We start from the raw sequence: 16,610 nt of genomic DNA on the forward strand, positions 1-16,610 counted from the left end.
AAAAACCACCTCATCCTAAGGCAAAAACATTTTATCAAAAAATGTGAGGTTTTTTTTTCTAAATTGCTGTGATTCCATTTTCTTAAATGCAATTTGTGCAATTTTATGGTCAATGGAAACAGCTGGTAATTTGAAAAGGTTTTGCACCTTTTAAAATAGCTTCTCTTTCACCATTTCTGATATTGATCTATAAGTTACATTAGTTGTTAGCAGAAAATCACGATGATTAAAAGAAAAATAAAGGTGATAATATGTTGGTCTTTGTCTAATCTGTATATGAGTTATTGAAATAAATTGACTTTTTAATATTATCCTGATTTATTAAGTGGGTCTGTACTAAAACAAAAGGTGGCATAGCCAGTTATTAGCTTTAGTTTGTAATGTTTTTCCCCAAATTATAGGTAAAATCATAATTTAAAAACTACATGTTGTGCCTATTAAGGTTGCTTTTGAGTGGTACTTAAAAAATGATGATGTAGATGTGAAAAAAAGAAATCTGTAAGGGGCGAAAGTTCCTCTTTCCCAGCACTGTCTATTCTATAAAGCAAGAGTTACAGAGCAGAGAAGTTAGAACACGGTGGGTGACGGCGTGGAAATGAGTGGGAGGTGTCTGTGACTTAAGCCTATTTCTGACAGCTGCCAGGTCAAAATGTTTCCAACATCAAGCTCCAGAAAAAGCTAGACAGATTCACTGCAAATAACTAAATATTGATTCTAAAAATATATATATATTTCTTCGACTTTAAGATCTGTGCAATCAGAGCCTCACTGAGAACCTCAAAATACACTGAAGCTCTACAGGAGATGGGTACTAAAAAAAAACCCATCTGATGTCAGATGTTAGAGGAAAATGATCTTAGTCGGGTTTGTCATATTTTCAGTGAGTCCTTGTAGCCAAATTGATTCCTTTGAAACTTTACAGCTCAGCCTGAAGCCCTTTAAATGTCAAATTACCCACCTGGATGCTCAACCAATTCCACCCTGTAGTTGCTCAGGAATCTATTTAGAAACCTCCTTTGGCAGGTGGACTGGTCCATCTGTGGTGAGAACATTCCTAAAAAAGAAGCTCACTTTTCCCAGCCTTCACTCAAAGCAAATTATGCAGCAATATGACAGCATGAAGGTCCACATAATGGGCAGTAAGGAGCTGCTTAATTACACTGACTCAAACTGGGATGATCTCAGAGCTTTAAGATCAGCTTTTAATGGGTCTTTTAGTTGTAGGTCACATCCACAGATCCCAGCAGCGAGGATCAACGCTGTAGTATTCTCACATGGTTCACTAAGCAACATCACAGCCCATATTTAACATATTTTAACACATTACGAGGAACAGCCGGTGCGTCTGAAAATGAGGAACCTGAGGAAAGGCTGCATCTAAAAGAAGTCGATTTTTTTATCAACAATACCTTGTGAAAGTATTCAGATCCCAAGTAAACAGAAACTTCAATGTATTCTTTAATGTATTTTATTGGGATTTTATATTACGAACCACTACAGTGTAATGTAGATTATGACACAATTTCCCAAGCTTTGAACGTCTCATTAAGAACTGTTCAGTTCATGGCCTGAAAGTGGAAAGGGCAGGACAACTGCAAAGCTACAACTGTAATTTGCTAGTTCAAAAGTATATTTTAAAACTTAGTTCAGTAAGATACATAACTCAGATCAATTGAGTTTGCTTGACAAAAGGACAAAGTGTGCATTTGTTTAGTCGGAAAGCTAACTGTCTCCATTTCTATGTTTTTTGTAAGGTAGTTTCTTGGTACATTTTTACACAAAGACACATTCAGTAAATTAGAACATTACTCAAAAGTTATTTTATTTCAGTAATAATAATAATAGTTTTTATTTATAATGCCCTTTGTGTCTTAAGTAATTGTAATGGCTAAAAATAAATAAATAAATGAGATTAAACCAATATCCAAGAAAATTAATCAAATATTTTGTCAAACAGAAATGTCTTAAGGCTGTTTTCATTAGTTGCTCAATTCATATAATATTTAATATATCTAAATTTCACAGAGACTTATGTTTTGATCCTTTATTTCTGTTAGTTATGATTATTTTCCTCTTTTAGCTAAACAAAACATGATACATATGGTTAGAATATTACAACAAAATGATAAAAAAGCATATTTAGATACAGAAATGTGGGCGTTATGAAAAGTATATTTAGTACCAGCTTAAAGGAAGTTCAGTGTAATTGGAACAGATGATTTAACTTATTGATTATGACTGTTTATCTACAATAAATGACAAGCAAATCAAGTTGAAATCAGTATACAGTCACTATTCAGTAGCCTTAAAAGCTGACAGGTATTTTATGTCAAGCGAGCTTGAAATAGCTTGTTTTGAGAGTGAAGTTCAGAAGATTAGTCACAGTTTTGGAGCAGACCTGCAGCTCCTTAGCTTTCCTGTACGACCGAGCACACCTCAGTCTCTTGACACCCGGGCTGGAAGCTCGGTAAACACACCTCCGAAGGCGTGAAGACTTCTGCATTATTGCTTTCTTTTTCTGACGCCCTTTGATTTCACCGAAAAAAAAAAAAAAAAAAAAAAAGGTATTAGGGCAGATCAGACCTGGAGCTCTGAGGGGAAATAGATGTAAGCTCAGAAATACGGCATGAACATAAGGTGGAGTGAAGTCATAATAAGACTTTTTCCTGCTTTTAGTGAGAGCCTTATGCAGTTCACGTAAAGAGCTGCATGGTAGTCAGTAAAAGGTTTTGCAGAAATCTGTCTCAACCTATAACAGTAAATCCAGGTAAAGCTTACAGCTAAATTAGATTTCTCATATTTCTGCTTTTCAGAACAAGGCTGTAGATTTCCAACACTTTATTACCCTTTGTTCTTGTTTTCACCTGACAAATGGGTTTTATTAATGTGTGTGTACATCAAAAACTATCAGATATTTACAAATACTCTCAATTCTAAATAGCTTGAGATAGTTACTTAGGCACATTTGAAACATTTAAAGCACAATTTACTTGTTTGTTCTTGCTTTCTGTAGTTTCTTCTTGCAGCTGTACGACTATCAGGATTTTTGTTTCAGATACAACTTCACTTTGGTATAAATACAAAGCGTTTGCCCAAAGCAAAAATTTACAAGTTGACAATCAAGGAAAATCAAATTAAAAGAAAAAAAAGCAAAAGAAACCAAAAATATATCACAAGCGTGATTTCTTTTGTCTTGTAAAAAAAACAAAAAACGAACAAAACAGAAAAACATCCAGCTGACATGTTACCGTTAGAGAGCTGCAGCTTTTGGTGACAGAAATAATCTCATTCCTTAAAACAAAGCAGGAAACAGCAGCAGTGCAGTAATAAAGACTCTGTGCAGATTCACACGTTCATATGTCAGGAGTTCACATGGAAGAGTTTCTAAAAATAGCTCAAGGTCTCAGCCCCATGCTTAACATTTCTGTGATGCTTTAGCTGCTGCAGAATGAAGATTTTTACTTTCGATTGTGTAAGTAGTTTAACCGTCTTTGCCTCCTATTATCTCAAGATATTTAGTTTGAACTGTGCAAGATCAATCTGCGTTCTTATATTGAGCTTCTAATGTTCAGTATGAATTTCAGATGAGAAACCCATTTATTTTAGAAACTTCCTCACCAAGTGAAACACATAATATAGATTAACTGCACACAGATGGAAATCTTTGCTGGTTTAGGTCATTTAGGATTCCTAAAATTATTTATATTTGCTGAATCCCAGAATAATGACAGAAACCATTTCTTAAAAAATGCTTTAAGTGTTTTTCAAATTTGGAAATTTACATTTCCTATTTATTTGGTGGACTTGTTTCACTGTGGATAATGACACTCTCTAAAAATTGTTTTTGCCTTTTGGGATTAAAAAAAATACATTTGTCACATAAAACTATATTCATGTCTGGGACATGTCACCTTTCCGAAAGGAATGACGGCTGGATATTCCCATGCTGCTTATGGTTCAGGATGTGCTGCACCTCTAAGCATCTGGAAATTGTACCTAAGGAGATCTATAACTCTCTTTCTGTTGTCTTGATTGACCAATTTTATTTTAATTTCTCATGAAATTCTCAAAGAATAAGTGGGTTTGAGATGTTCCCTTAGAATAAATCCACAGTATAAAACCATAATTAACTCACGTGTTGTGCTTACCCTATCAGAGGCTTACAAAGCCGTGACATCATCATCTCAAGAAAGGCATAAACACTTCTCTCTCATTATTCATCTGAAAAAACTGTGAATCTTTATTAATCCTAACTGAGTTTGATAACTTCTAGTTTTCATTTTTCATTCAGCAATTTTTGTAAGAAAAAAAAAAAATTCCTGTTAGGATATTAGGAATGTGTGAATTCCAACTGTGCAGCCAGGTTTTAGGAGTCATCCTGCTGGCAGGGAGCTGCTGATGACTTTTGGCTTGGAGGACAGCAGCAAGACTCATGGCTGTGAAAACTGCACCATCTGATAACTGCAAGAGTTGAGAAATGACAAACATGTACTGTTCATTGGTGTTTTAAAAGCAGTGAAAGTTCAGTCTGGCCACTCAGAGGCTAAAAGTGAGTAGAGACACATTGCATGTTATTGTTTACATCTGTTTACATCACAATGCTGGAGGGCAAAAAGACGATTCGTTTACTTGCCATCTGTAGCCGCGCTGCCACAGTATAACAAATCTGTTTACAAAATGAAACCTGGAGATGTAGGTATTATTAATTTAGTGCAGTGCGCCACATAAAAGAGAAAAATAACTCAGAAAAACTGTATTCTTCTTTCTTCTCACGCTCAGTGTCTGCTAAGCTACATACCGACAAGTTGCCATGGAAACTGACTGACAACAGCTCTACAATAGTATCAGAATTCAACACCAAAAAACACCAAACATTTCCCACACAAAAACTGAACATTCAGTCCTTTACAGTTATTCCTTTTTGAGATGTGATGTTTAGTTTCTGATTATAAATAAGTGATCGTCTGAACCCAGCAGTGGTTAAACACCAGCTGTGTTGATGATCAGACAGTTAGAGTGTGGTTTGCCTTTTTATTTGCTGAACTGAAACACACTGAGTTCTGCAGCACATCTACATGTTAAAGTTGTCAAAGTCAAGCTAGCCTAACCTATTTCTCACCCTCTTGATATTTTTTAATTAACCTTTTTCCTGACCATGGACCTTGATGTTTAGTCATTGTAGTATTGACAGTTAATTGCAAAGCATTGCAGTCACCTTTTATTTTATATATCATGCTAATATTTAAGATTCAGTGCGTTATCTTGACAACTTTTCTGTTGATTCCACTTTCATTATCCAGGTTTCTGGATAAATTTAGCCACATTTCTGATTAAATTGTTTATTGTCACATTCCTTTGTTGCCTTTTTCACTCTCAATAGAAGATCTATTGTTTCCTTGTAAGTAATTTGGATTATGCATTTTAATAAAAACATTGTACTTTGGACACCTACTCTTTACTTTTCTTAAGTAAAATATTTGAATACTCTCCCACCACTGGTTGTTTTGCCCATTTTAAACTGATTTGTTATTCACTTTTTTTTAATTATCTAGTAAAAATGTTACTGAAGTTCTGTCACAAATGTCTTTTTGATAAAACAAAACTATCTTTTTAATTATTCATGTGTTTAAAATTATTTGTTCTCATTTAACAAGCCAGGAATATACTTAAAAGAGAGAGGTTTTTAAGATTTACAACTGGAACATTTTGCCCCAGAAAGAAAGAAAGAAAGGAACTAAAAGGGTACATGCACTATAAAGATTCTCAATTAAAAAATCACTTTGCAATCTTTTTGTGATTAAGTGGCACATGTAAGAGCCTGTTGGAGTGCCTCAAATTGCAAATCAAAAATATCAGCTCTTAGTTGAGGAAATCATTACTATTTAAAGAATGATTGCATTCTGTTACTGATGATATGATATAAATATCCTTTGTCTGAAGTTTAATTCAGTTTCCATGGAGACCACATTGTTGCTATGTAAGAATTGAAACATGAGTCAGCGGCTGGGTCCTGTATGTAAAGATGTATTTATTGCAATGTGAAAAAAAAAGGGGGAAAAATGTTTATTGGATAAAAAAATCAAAACAGAAAGCTTTGCATATTTTTCTTTTAGTGATGTTCATAGTGTGAAATCCAGTCAGGCTGAGTTTTGCATTATGTTACCCCATGGTGGATATTTTTAATTAGACCCAATGTATTTAGGATGATTAACCGTTCCCTCCAGGCGGAACACTGAGCATGACCTGTTTGTCAAAGGGCTTAGAATAACTGAATACCCAATTAGACGAGCCTCATTAGTTCCATCAGGCAGCATGCTTCTTTCTTCTTCTTTTTTTTCAGGATTCTTTCAGGGGCATCTGTGTTTTGTGATTATATTTCACAAGAAATGAATGATAAATAATGAAAAAAAGGTGAATTACAGGATGAAAAACTCTAAAATCCAATCCTATTTTCTGTTGCTCTCTAAATCTACTTTGCTTTATAAGTCAACAACTCCTGTCAGTAATATAAAGCTGATTATCAAGACTTTTATTATTATAGGTGTGGAAAATAACAGCTTCCTTCTAAAAACAATCCACTATCCACTCTGCTTTGTATTCTTTAGGATCTTGTGTTTCTGTGATGTTTTTTGGGCCATTATTATGTCTGGCAAACATCCATTCAATCAGAAGAAAAAAACTGAAGATGTGTTTATGTCTTTTTTATGTTCTGGAATAATGACAGGCATTACATAAATATTTACCATGACTCAGCTTTTAAAGAAAAATCTGTGATATATATGTTTCTATATCTGAACTTTACAGCCTGCTGGTTTCATGGGATTAATGCAATTAAACACTCTCAGCTGGTTGCACATTATGTCTTAGACTTCATGCCTAAGTGTGATTAATTAACAGGATGTTTTGGCTGTTGCCTCCCCACTTGGTAGATTGGATATTTCCCTCGTTGCTACTTTTTCCTTCTTAAAAGACAGATTAGAACAATTATTTGAGTGAAAAAAAGAGTTTATGTTATTTGAAAGACAGTATGATACTTACAATCTTGAGACAAATGAACAAGTTCTGCAAAAATAAATATAAAAAGTTACATTCATGTCAAGTCCAGTTTGGTCTGTATGTCTTATCTTAACATGTTTGAATTAAAATGTTTACCAAGTTTGGTTTTTAAAGTAATTAAGATTCAAAATCAGTTCCAATAGTTAAGCAGAAACAATTTTAGAGACAATTCTACACTTAAAAGTTAAAAGAAAATTATATTTTATTTGATTCAAATTGAGACATAGTTTTAAAAAATCCAAACCACATATTTGGTGACCCAAATAATTCCTACACTAAGAAATAACAGGGTTTTTTTTTTGTTTGTTTCATTTTTACTAAATCAATTATTTGTTTCCATGTCTGGCTCAGTCTGCAGGTATGAATCATATGCAGAACGTTGTTTGGTGAGCTGAAGAAAATTTGGACACAAGAGAACCAATAACTTTTGATGGTCTACAGAGATTGTGTAATGCAGATATTAAAGTACTAACAGTCTGATTAAGCTAAATTAAATCATAAACCCACAATTAATTTTGAATAAATGAAATCATGATTTTTTTTATTTCTTTTTTGCAAAAACCTCACAGAAGCTCCTATTTTAGCACAGTCATCTTGTTCAAACAAATCTGGATTGCACACCATCTTCTGCAGCTTGCAAGGAGATAATATCTGAGGTATCAGAATCATCAGGCAATAGATGACAGAATTTCACTTTCATAAATCTTCAACAGAACAGAAACACGAGAGACTGCAACTAGCATCAAACTTGCAAATGAAGAAAGTAACACATTTTATATTACTCTTTGCTTCTGCATACTTGTCTGTGCATTCCCCATATGAGTGGCAACTGAAATAGAAAGAGACAGAATGAAGGTGTTTGCCAAAGAGTTTCACTTCTAAAATGAAACGAATGAGACCGTTTTCTCTCGCCTTGGAAGCATCGCTTTAAATAATCTCAAGTGAAATATGAGAATCATTGTCATTTGAATTACTGGCAGCACTTAATGCTTTTAGACGACGGTTAGAGAGCAAAAGCTGCATTATAAACAAACAGTGAATGATGTTACTCTGCCAACTTCAGACAAAAACCGATTAGCTGTACAAAAGTAAATAAAATAAACATTTACAGAGAAGGTGGAACAAGCTGAAAAGGAATCTACTTTATTGTCCGCTCTGCACTGCAATCTGTGTTGCTAAAAGGTAAATAAAAGAGAGGAAATTGTGTTAGTTACTGCTCCATGAGGTCATCATGAGGTCACCACTTTCTCTTCAATTAAGACTTCAAGCATTAATCTTCAGACATCCTGTGATGCAATGAGTTTTCATCCCATTATAAGGAGCAACAAGAAACACGTTAAATAACATTTACTTTAAATGCTTTATGACAGTTACTGACAAAAGTCGTTATTGCCTTTGAAACTCTTCATATTTTCTCATGTTACAAACTTCAAAATATTTATTTTAATTTTATGTGAAAGACCATCAACAGATGTTTTTAACTTTTTTATTTTTCTATTAATAATGTGAAAAGTGTGGCGTGCATTTGTATTCAGCCTCCTTCAGCCAGACAGTGTATTTCCAGACAATGGATTTCCTGCAAAAAGATTTTGGAGGTATTGATCTACCAACTTATTAATCTGCAAACTGATGTTTTTGCTCATTATGTTTAGTAAAATAGTTCAAACTTAGCTAGAGAGAGACTTGAAACATCAATTCTCAAGTCTTGACACAGATTATATAGAAAAAAATTTGTCTATACAAATAATTTATTATTATGTAGACTACACAATAATAAATTAATGGCATATCTGCAATTTTCTGCAAAGAATTTGGAATTACCTTCCACAGAAAAATGTGCAAGTAGGAGAATGCTAACCCGCTAATAGACAGGTGAGAAGTGTCCAATGTACTTTTTAAATCTTTTGGTTACTCTTTTCCTCTTTGCCAACTTGTTTGAGTTTATTGGTCCCTGTAAAAGTATGTTTATATTAATTTTCAAATTGTAAGATCAAGGGCTCATTACTCAGTCCTCTCATGGCTGTCTGGGTATTGTAGCTTTAAAGTTGTCATTGTGCATTTAACCAGTGGAACTGGTTAGAGGTGGGGGCGGCAGTGATGGTGGGGTCTTATCATAAATATGACACTGTGTTCACAACCTCGTTGACTACCTTACCTTCACCCACTCATCTGCTCACTTTTAACAGACAAAACAAATTCCCACCCACTGGTGGGGGCTTAAAGTCAAACGTGGGAAACAAGAAATACCAGAACAAAGTGAAGTAACGAAGTGAAACCTGTTTGTGCAGAAAAGCATCTCAAATCTCGCTCTGGTAACTTTTATGAATCTTTGTGTTTCATGCTGTAAGTCTATAACTACTTTTCAGACAAACTGCTTTACTGCATAAATGACCTACAAAGTTACATAAAGTACATAGTAATGCATTTATCATTAAAGCTGTGTCTTATATAAATCTAGGTTTATATATATCTTCCCAATTATTCCACTGTCAGGGGATTATGCAAACAGAAGACCTTTTGACATTTCTGACGGTGGGAAGCATAGAAGCACAGAAATGATCCATGGAGCAGTTGTTGCTTGTACCGTTGGTGGGCGGCTGCTGTATTTACCAGTGGAGCCCGTTTCCTCTGATTTAATGAGCAGCAGGTCCACTGCAGCGCTGATGTCACCGCTCACCTTAAAACAAGAGAGTGGGATTTCACCACCTGGTGATAAAGTGTTCAGCAACTTAAACAACTTGTTCTACTCTTTATAGCTCCTCTTGTACTCAGACTTTGAGGTAATCTATTTGTGCACTTAAAGTTTCACAGTTCATTAAGAATCATATTCTTCTTCCAACTTATTCAAATTAACTACTAGCAGCTATTAATTTCAAATGATTTGTAAATGATCCTGGACTTTATTTTGGACATTCTTGAATTTTAGTGGTAGAAGAGTAAACTTTCATTAGAAATAGAAAAATTGCAGCAATTTTTTTTTTTTTTAAATCTCCACAATAATGAATTGCTTCATGCTTGTCAAAATAATACAGGAAATTTGGGGGTTTAAGGTGGAACCTTTAAACTGTGGCAAAGTTTAAAGGTTCTGAATACCTCAGACAAAAAACAATTTCACAAATATCCCTGATGCTTGAGTGATTGCAGCAGATGATTTGCAGAGTTTTGACACATTGATTAGATGAGTGGCGCCAAGTCCATACAAGGATTTGTTTGTAAGGAGGTAAAATGTTATTTAAACCTGGAAAAGTCATAGTGAGGTAGACTGAAGTCATACTAAATATGTTAGAGCAATGATGTCACACTCATTTTTATTTTGGTCTATGAGATTATGAATGTCCTCACAGGGCCTGTTGTGGTAAAACGTTTTGGTAAATCTCATTAACAAACCCCTAAAATTTTAACGAATAGCCGCTTCTGCATTCAACGAGCACTTCTTAAATTTTAGTGATGCTGAACATCATTTCACATTGATCTAATTTGGCACTGAACAAAAAAAAACTGTCTTTAATCTTCTGAGATTAAAGGTCATAATTCTAAGAAAAAAATGTGACTTTTTTTCTCAGAATTCTAACTTTTATCTTAGAAGATTAAATTTGGAATTATTCTGGTAAATCCCATGGCTGTAATCTTCTGTTGTTGAAAACTGCTTCCATTTGATTGATGCATTTTTATTTTAACATACAACGGTTATGTTAAAATAACCGGCCGTGGGCCGGATTTGGCCCACGGGCCTCGAGTTTGACACATGTGCAATGGAGTATAATTTCTACTTACTGGAATTTTGTTCCAGAATAAAAACAAAACAACATTTCAGCAAATATTAAATTTAGTTTTCATTAATCTCACGTCTGTATTAAAATGTATTTTATTAGCCTGGTATAATTGGCATAACGTGGTTTATCATTACAACTAACAGTAATAGAGGCTTCAACACCTCAGCCTGTCTGCAATTAAACTACAATACAATATTCCATTTTTATGAACATAACTGTATTTTGGTGAGCTGAACTCAAAACACACAGACTTCTGATCCAGAAGGTGTTTGAAAGGCAGATGAAGACAAAGCTGAGAACTTCAAAGGTGGCGTGAAGAGAAGGCCAAGGAGCAACACTGATGTAACTTTTGATATTCTGTGAAATCGAACTTCCAAAGCCGCAGAGTTCATCTTCCTGGGCTGTGGTCATTTAGACTGGACACAGCTGACCTCTCTGATTCAGGGATGGTTGTATCAAAGCCTTGGTCATCTTTTCATCAGCAAACTTTCTTTTGTTAGATACTGCATTCTGAGAGGTCACTTTGAGAAAAAAGGAAAGGAAAGCTTGTGGAAGATTACTCTTGGTTTTGTAAAAAAAAAAAAAAACAGAAAAAATGAGAACCTGCAAAGAATATTACTTCAACTACTGTACAGAGTAATTCTGCACCTGTTGATGTCTGTTTAATTAAAATAAATAAATATTAAAATATTTAAAATATTTTTAGTTAAAATATAAAAAATACATGCTTTACCAGAATTTATTTTTTCTAATATTTCTTTCCTATAGCATTTTGAAAGTAGAGAAATATAAAACTAGCCTTTGACCAGAGTTTAGAAATTACTAGCTTTAATGGCCATGAACTCAAAGAATACACAGTGTGCACAATTATCAGGCCAGTCTTATTTTTTGTGGATTTTTTTTATTATTATTAATCATCAACCACAGTTTTCTTAGTCAACCTAAGCTGTTAATTTAGAAAGTAAAAGTCAGGTTTTGGCTTTCTTAGGATAATATCTTTGTGTACAGAATTGCTGGGCAACTATTATTGTGTAAAATTATTACAGCTAAATGAAAAACATGTTTTGTCATGCAAATTAAATTGCCGTTTAATTTGCATCTTTTTTTCTCAACACATTTCTTGCTACTTTATTTTCTATTTGAAACAAAACGGTTCATGCTTCTGTGATAAGTGCTGCAGCCCGCTGAGGAACTTTAAACAGTCAGTTCATTTTCTTTTTTGGCTCACTGAAAAGAAACTGACAAATAATTATGCACACCTTGATATAGGGTTTTGACCCCATTAGACCACACCCACCCTCATTACTTGGATGAACATCACCTGCTGTGCTTACAGCCATAGTATTTTGGACCAGTTGCAGTCAATTCACCAATTGAAGAAAGAGTATTCCAATAGTCAAGGAAAGATTAGATGGATGCATGAATAGCTCCTTTAAATGTTTCAGAAACTGAGGAGTAGCTTAACTTGTGCAAGGAGCCAGAGGTTAAATAAACAAGCTTATTTCACCTGCTTATCAAAAGTTAATGTCAAAAATCTCTCCTAATCCGCTTCTAGAAAAGGTTTTTTTAAATTATTTTTTTTAATTGTTTTTACAAATGTCTAAACGGCTGAAGTTGTGAGGGTCACAGCGACCAAACACAATGACCTCAGTTTCCTGTTCAGTTAGATTAAGAAAGTTTAAAGCCACTACATTACAGTCCTCCAACCAATCTAGTAAATCCTTCAGAGAAGTCATACATTTCAGTGTATGGTAAATCTGCAAGTCATCTGCAAAACAACAAAATGAGACTTCATGGTTTTATATTTTAAATAGAGCCCATAAGGACCAAGAACAAAGCCTTGGGGGATCCCACATAAAAGTGATGGAAAAGTTTCCATCATCAAAAGGGGAGCTTGGAATAGAACCATTGCTTTTTACTGTGTTACTAAAAAGTCAAAGTGCTTTGTAGCATAAAATTAGTAAAGAAGATCTGGGGGAATGTTTTAGGGCTTACTGAAATCCTCTCTAGATTAAAAACAGATTTAGAGTCAAGGTTCCACCTCTGGAGAAAACATTTACAGATGATGCTTAATCAAGATGGGATTCAGAAAAAGAGGAGTGGACAGTTTTGAAGATCAGTGAGAAGGGGGTGGATGTTTGAATGGATGGTATCAAACAAAACAAATGATTGATTCGTTTATATTTTAAGCTGTCAAATCTATTAAATTAATTGAAATGCTAAAATGTCTTATAAAAGCCAGAAAGGACGTTTCTAATCTCTCCATCTTTAGATTCCCTCTCAGTTCTGTAATGTGTCTGAATTTTCCAGTCCAGTGGATAAAAAGAAAAGTACTCAGTGTTCCCATTATTCCTCAGAGGGAGCTCTTGTGTTTCCTACTTACTTCATTAGCTGTCTCTTGATTCTGCTGGAGTGCTGCTGAACGGCTCCCTGTGCTCCTGACACTCATTCATATGTTTTTGTCTCCCTCTGCAGGGCGTCGGCAGAGCTCACCGCTCTCCACCGTGGCTTCCTAACTGCAGCTCTCTGCGTTCAGTATTCCTACAATCCGAGTTTAATCCGTCACAAACTGAACCCCACATTCTCACATGTGCGTTGAGCCCTGTGTAGTGGCAGGTTTAAGACTGTATCTGGTTTTATTGCTTGAAAAAGACATCTGAAAGGCATATCCTGTGGCAAGAAACAGCAGTTTTAAACCAAACATTAGATTGGTATACTTAATTATTGCGTTTATTTGGATTAGGGTTTTATGCTCCACCTGGTGAGTATGGAAAGTGTTTACCCACCAGAATCCAGTGAAACTAACTCATGTCTCTGAGCAATTGATGATTTCAGAGGAAAACTACTGTTCTGCTTCCTGCAGAATCTGTTACTTCGGAGTTCCTGCGTGTCTTTGTTTTTGTTGTAAGCGACACAGAAGTGATCTGAATGAAATGCCACGGTCGTCACTCACTTTCATTCTTGTCCGATTTCACGCAGCGAATCTGTGTGCACTCCAAAGCCATTACACCACAGCGCCGCTAAAGGCCGAATGACTCATCAAGGCATATCTGTGTGAGCGGCGCTGGCGACGCCCACTTGGTGCTTTTTCACCCAAAACGATGATGTCATAACCAGAGACTTCCTGAACACAGGGTTCATTCACAGAGCCCTCCTTCTGACACGGGACACTGCACCAAACAAGCCGTTTCCTTGGCAACCGTAGCCTCTGGCCATGTGAGGTCTCCTCTCAATGATGTTTGGGGGGAAGAGCGGGGGACGTCTGAGGCTGTCTGTTCAGTTCACGACCACGTGTGTCCATGTCAACAGCACACAACATTTGGAGATTAAAAGTCTGATTATTACCATGTTTCATGAATTATAAACAAACAGATTAAGTCTCCCATGAGTCTCGGAGCAGGAGGGAAGTGCAAGAATGAGTCACCGTCTGCTCCAATAATTTTCCTGTTAATGTGCACTACAGAGAGAGAAGAGGCACCTTTCAGCGGTCTCTGCTTAACACCCAGAGATGTGCATATCTTCATAAAGTTCTGCGATGCAAAGTTCACGCCCATTTTTGGGATATTTTCATGTTTAAAACAAATATTAAACTTTGTGTGAGGGCTAGCCTGTAATCTGAATGTTCCAAACATAAATAACATGTAAACATTTAATGTAAAGTAAGTGAATGGGTCCCTGTGATGGACTGTGTTCAGGGTACTAGCCACTGGAAATATGCACCATCCTGTGGAAAAGGAACTGAAGGACAAATGGATGTTTCAAGTTTAAGTCACCTTTACACTGCCTGATCAAAAAAAGACTGTCTTCCAGCTAGCAACAAGTTATTTAACCCCAACTGATGCAAGGAGTAGCTTCTCACGTCTTCAACAACCACAGGAAAGACACGTCCTGCGGTTGTGAAAAAGATGAAGCAAAGACAACACTGACGAAGATTGCTGAAATGACTAAACTTGGGTTGAGAACTGTCCAAAGCATGAGCAAAAACTGGAAGTATAGCAGGCAACCATCATCTTTAAGGAAGAAATGTGGTCAGATAAAAACCTTGACTGATCGTTATTTGTGGTCACTTAAACATCTGGTGACAAATCAAAATAAAACGAACAGTAGAACTAAGGGTTGTTTAATAGTGAAAGTAAGAGCATTTCCACTCTCACAATGTGAAGGGAGCTGAAGGGATTGGGACTGAACATCTGTGTAGCCAGAAGAAAACCACCAATCAGTGAGGAAAACCAGAGGAAAAGACAGCAATTTGCAAGGGATCATAAAGATTGGATTTTAGAGTGAAGGAAGAAGGTCATGTGATCTCATGAATCTGGATTTTTCCTCTTCCAGGATAATGGGCGACTCAGGGTAAGAAGACAGGCAAAGTGAAGCCCAGTGCCTCATGCTCCCTGAACCACTTTCTTACAATTTCATAACATTTTAACCAGAGTTCAGATTTTAACCCCATTGAGAATCTTTGGGATGCTCTGGAGAATGTTTTGCACATTGGTTGGACTTTTCCCTCAACAGTACAATATCTTGGTGACAAATTAAAGAAACAGTGGATGGAATGAAATCTTGTGATGTTGCAGAAGCTTATCGTAACAATGTATGCTTTCTTCAAAGGTAAAGGTCCAACAAATCTTAGCGCGTGTGACCTTTTTTTGAGCCAGGCAGTGTACATTTGACACTTTGTCATATAAGTGCCAGAGATCTGATTGAGATGTTATTTGACTGATCTAAACAAGTGGAAGACAAATCTGTTCAAACAGCCAAGCTTCTGACCGTTCAGTAGCAGCTTTTCCTTTCAGTCCTGGTTTCAAGTCCTGGTCTCGGCTCTTTCATGTAGTTTGCGTTCTCCCTGCAGATACTCCAACATCGTCCCACATTCCAAAAAAGACATGACTGCTAGATTAGTTGGTCTTTCCAGAAAGCTTCTGCACTTTGGGCACACAAATGGCGAGCGTTGGAATCAGATATATGATTCAGGTAAGGGTTCTCTTTTTCTTCGAGATTCTTTGAAAAGCTCCAGGATTTTCTTTCCTTGGCAGCACAGAGATGGAGGTAAACACCAGGAACCAGTAAAGGGTTAATATTACCATTCTGGTGATCCAAAAGGATTGACAGCAGCTTGATGAGGAAATGAAGAACAGGTGTGAAAAAAAACCCAACAAAACTACAAATTATTATGATGTATTCATGTGTAAAAAAAAAAAAAAAAGCAAAACAACACATTAGTAGTAAGAGTTACTCGTCCTTTGGTAAATGCTCCTTATCAATGTTGTCTTGCAACAAGAAGGTTCTGGGTTCACATCCTGGCTCTTTCAGAATGAAATTTGCATGTGATGGATTTTAACCAGTTACCTTCTGGTTCACTGGTCTACCCAATTTAACACCATGCGTGTGTGTGTGTGTGTGTGTGTGTGTGTGTGTGTGTGTGTGTGCATGGCTGACTGTCTCTGTAGTCATGTGACATACTGGTGACCTGTCCAGGTCGTCTCCTACCTTTTGCCCATATGCTGCTGCAGATAGGGACCCTGGATGGGTTAATAACAATAACTAACGCTTAATTGATAATGTTTGCAAAACTTCTTGTATTTTTTGGGTTCTGGCTTTTGATGTTCAAAATAATTTTCCACTGTGGATTCCAATAAATAATCAAAAAAACGCTGTGTAATTCGGTGTAGTACTGTAGCCCATTATGATAGTGGTTTATTTTAAAATCTGTTAGAAAGATAGTTTTATTTTATTTTCCTGAATTTAGAGGTTAAAGTTTTATATATATATATATATATATAT

This window comes from Poecilia latipinna, unplaced genomic scaffold (genome assembly GCF_001443285.1).
Source record: "Poecilia latipinna isolate Pla-1442-1.1 unplaced genomic scaffold, P_latipinna-1.0 Scaffold666, whole genome shotgun sequence".
NCBI classification, from domain to species: domain Eukaryota; kingdom Metazoa; phylum Chordata; class Actinopteri; order Cyprinodontiformes; family Poeciliidae; genus Poecilia; species Poecilia latipinna.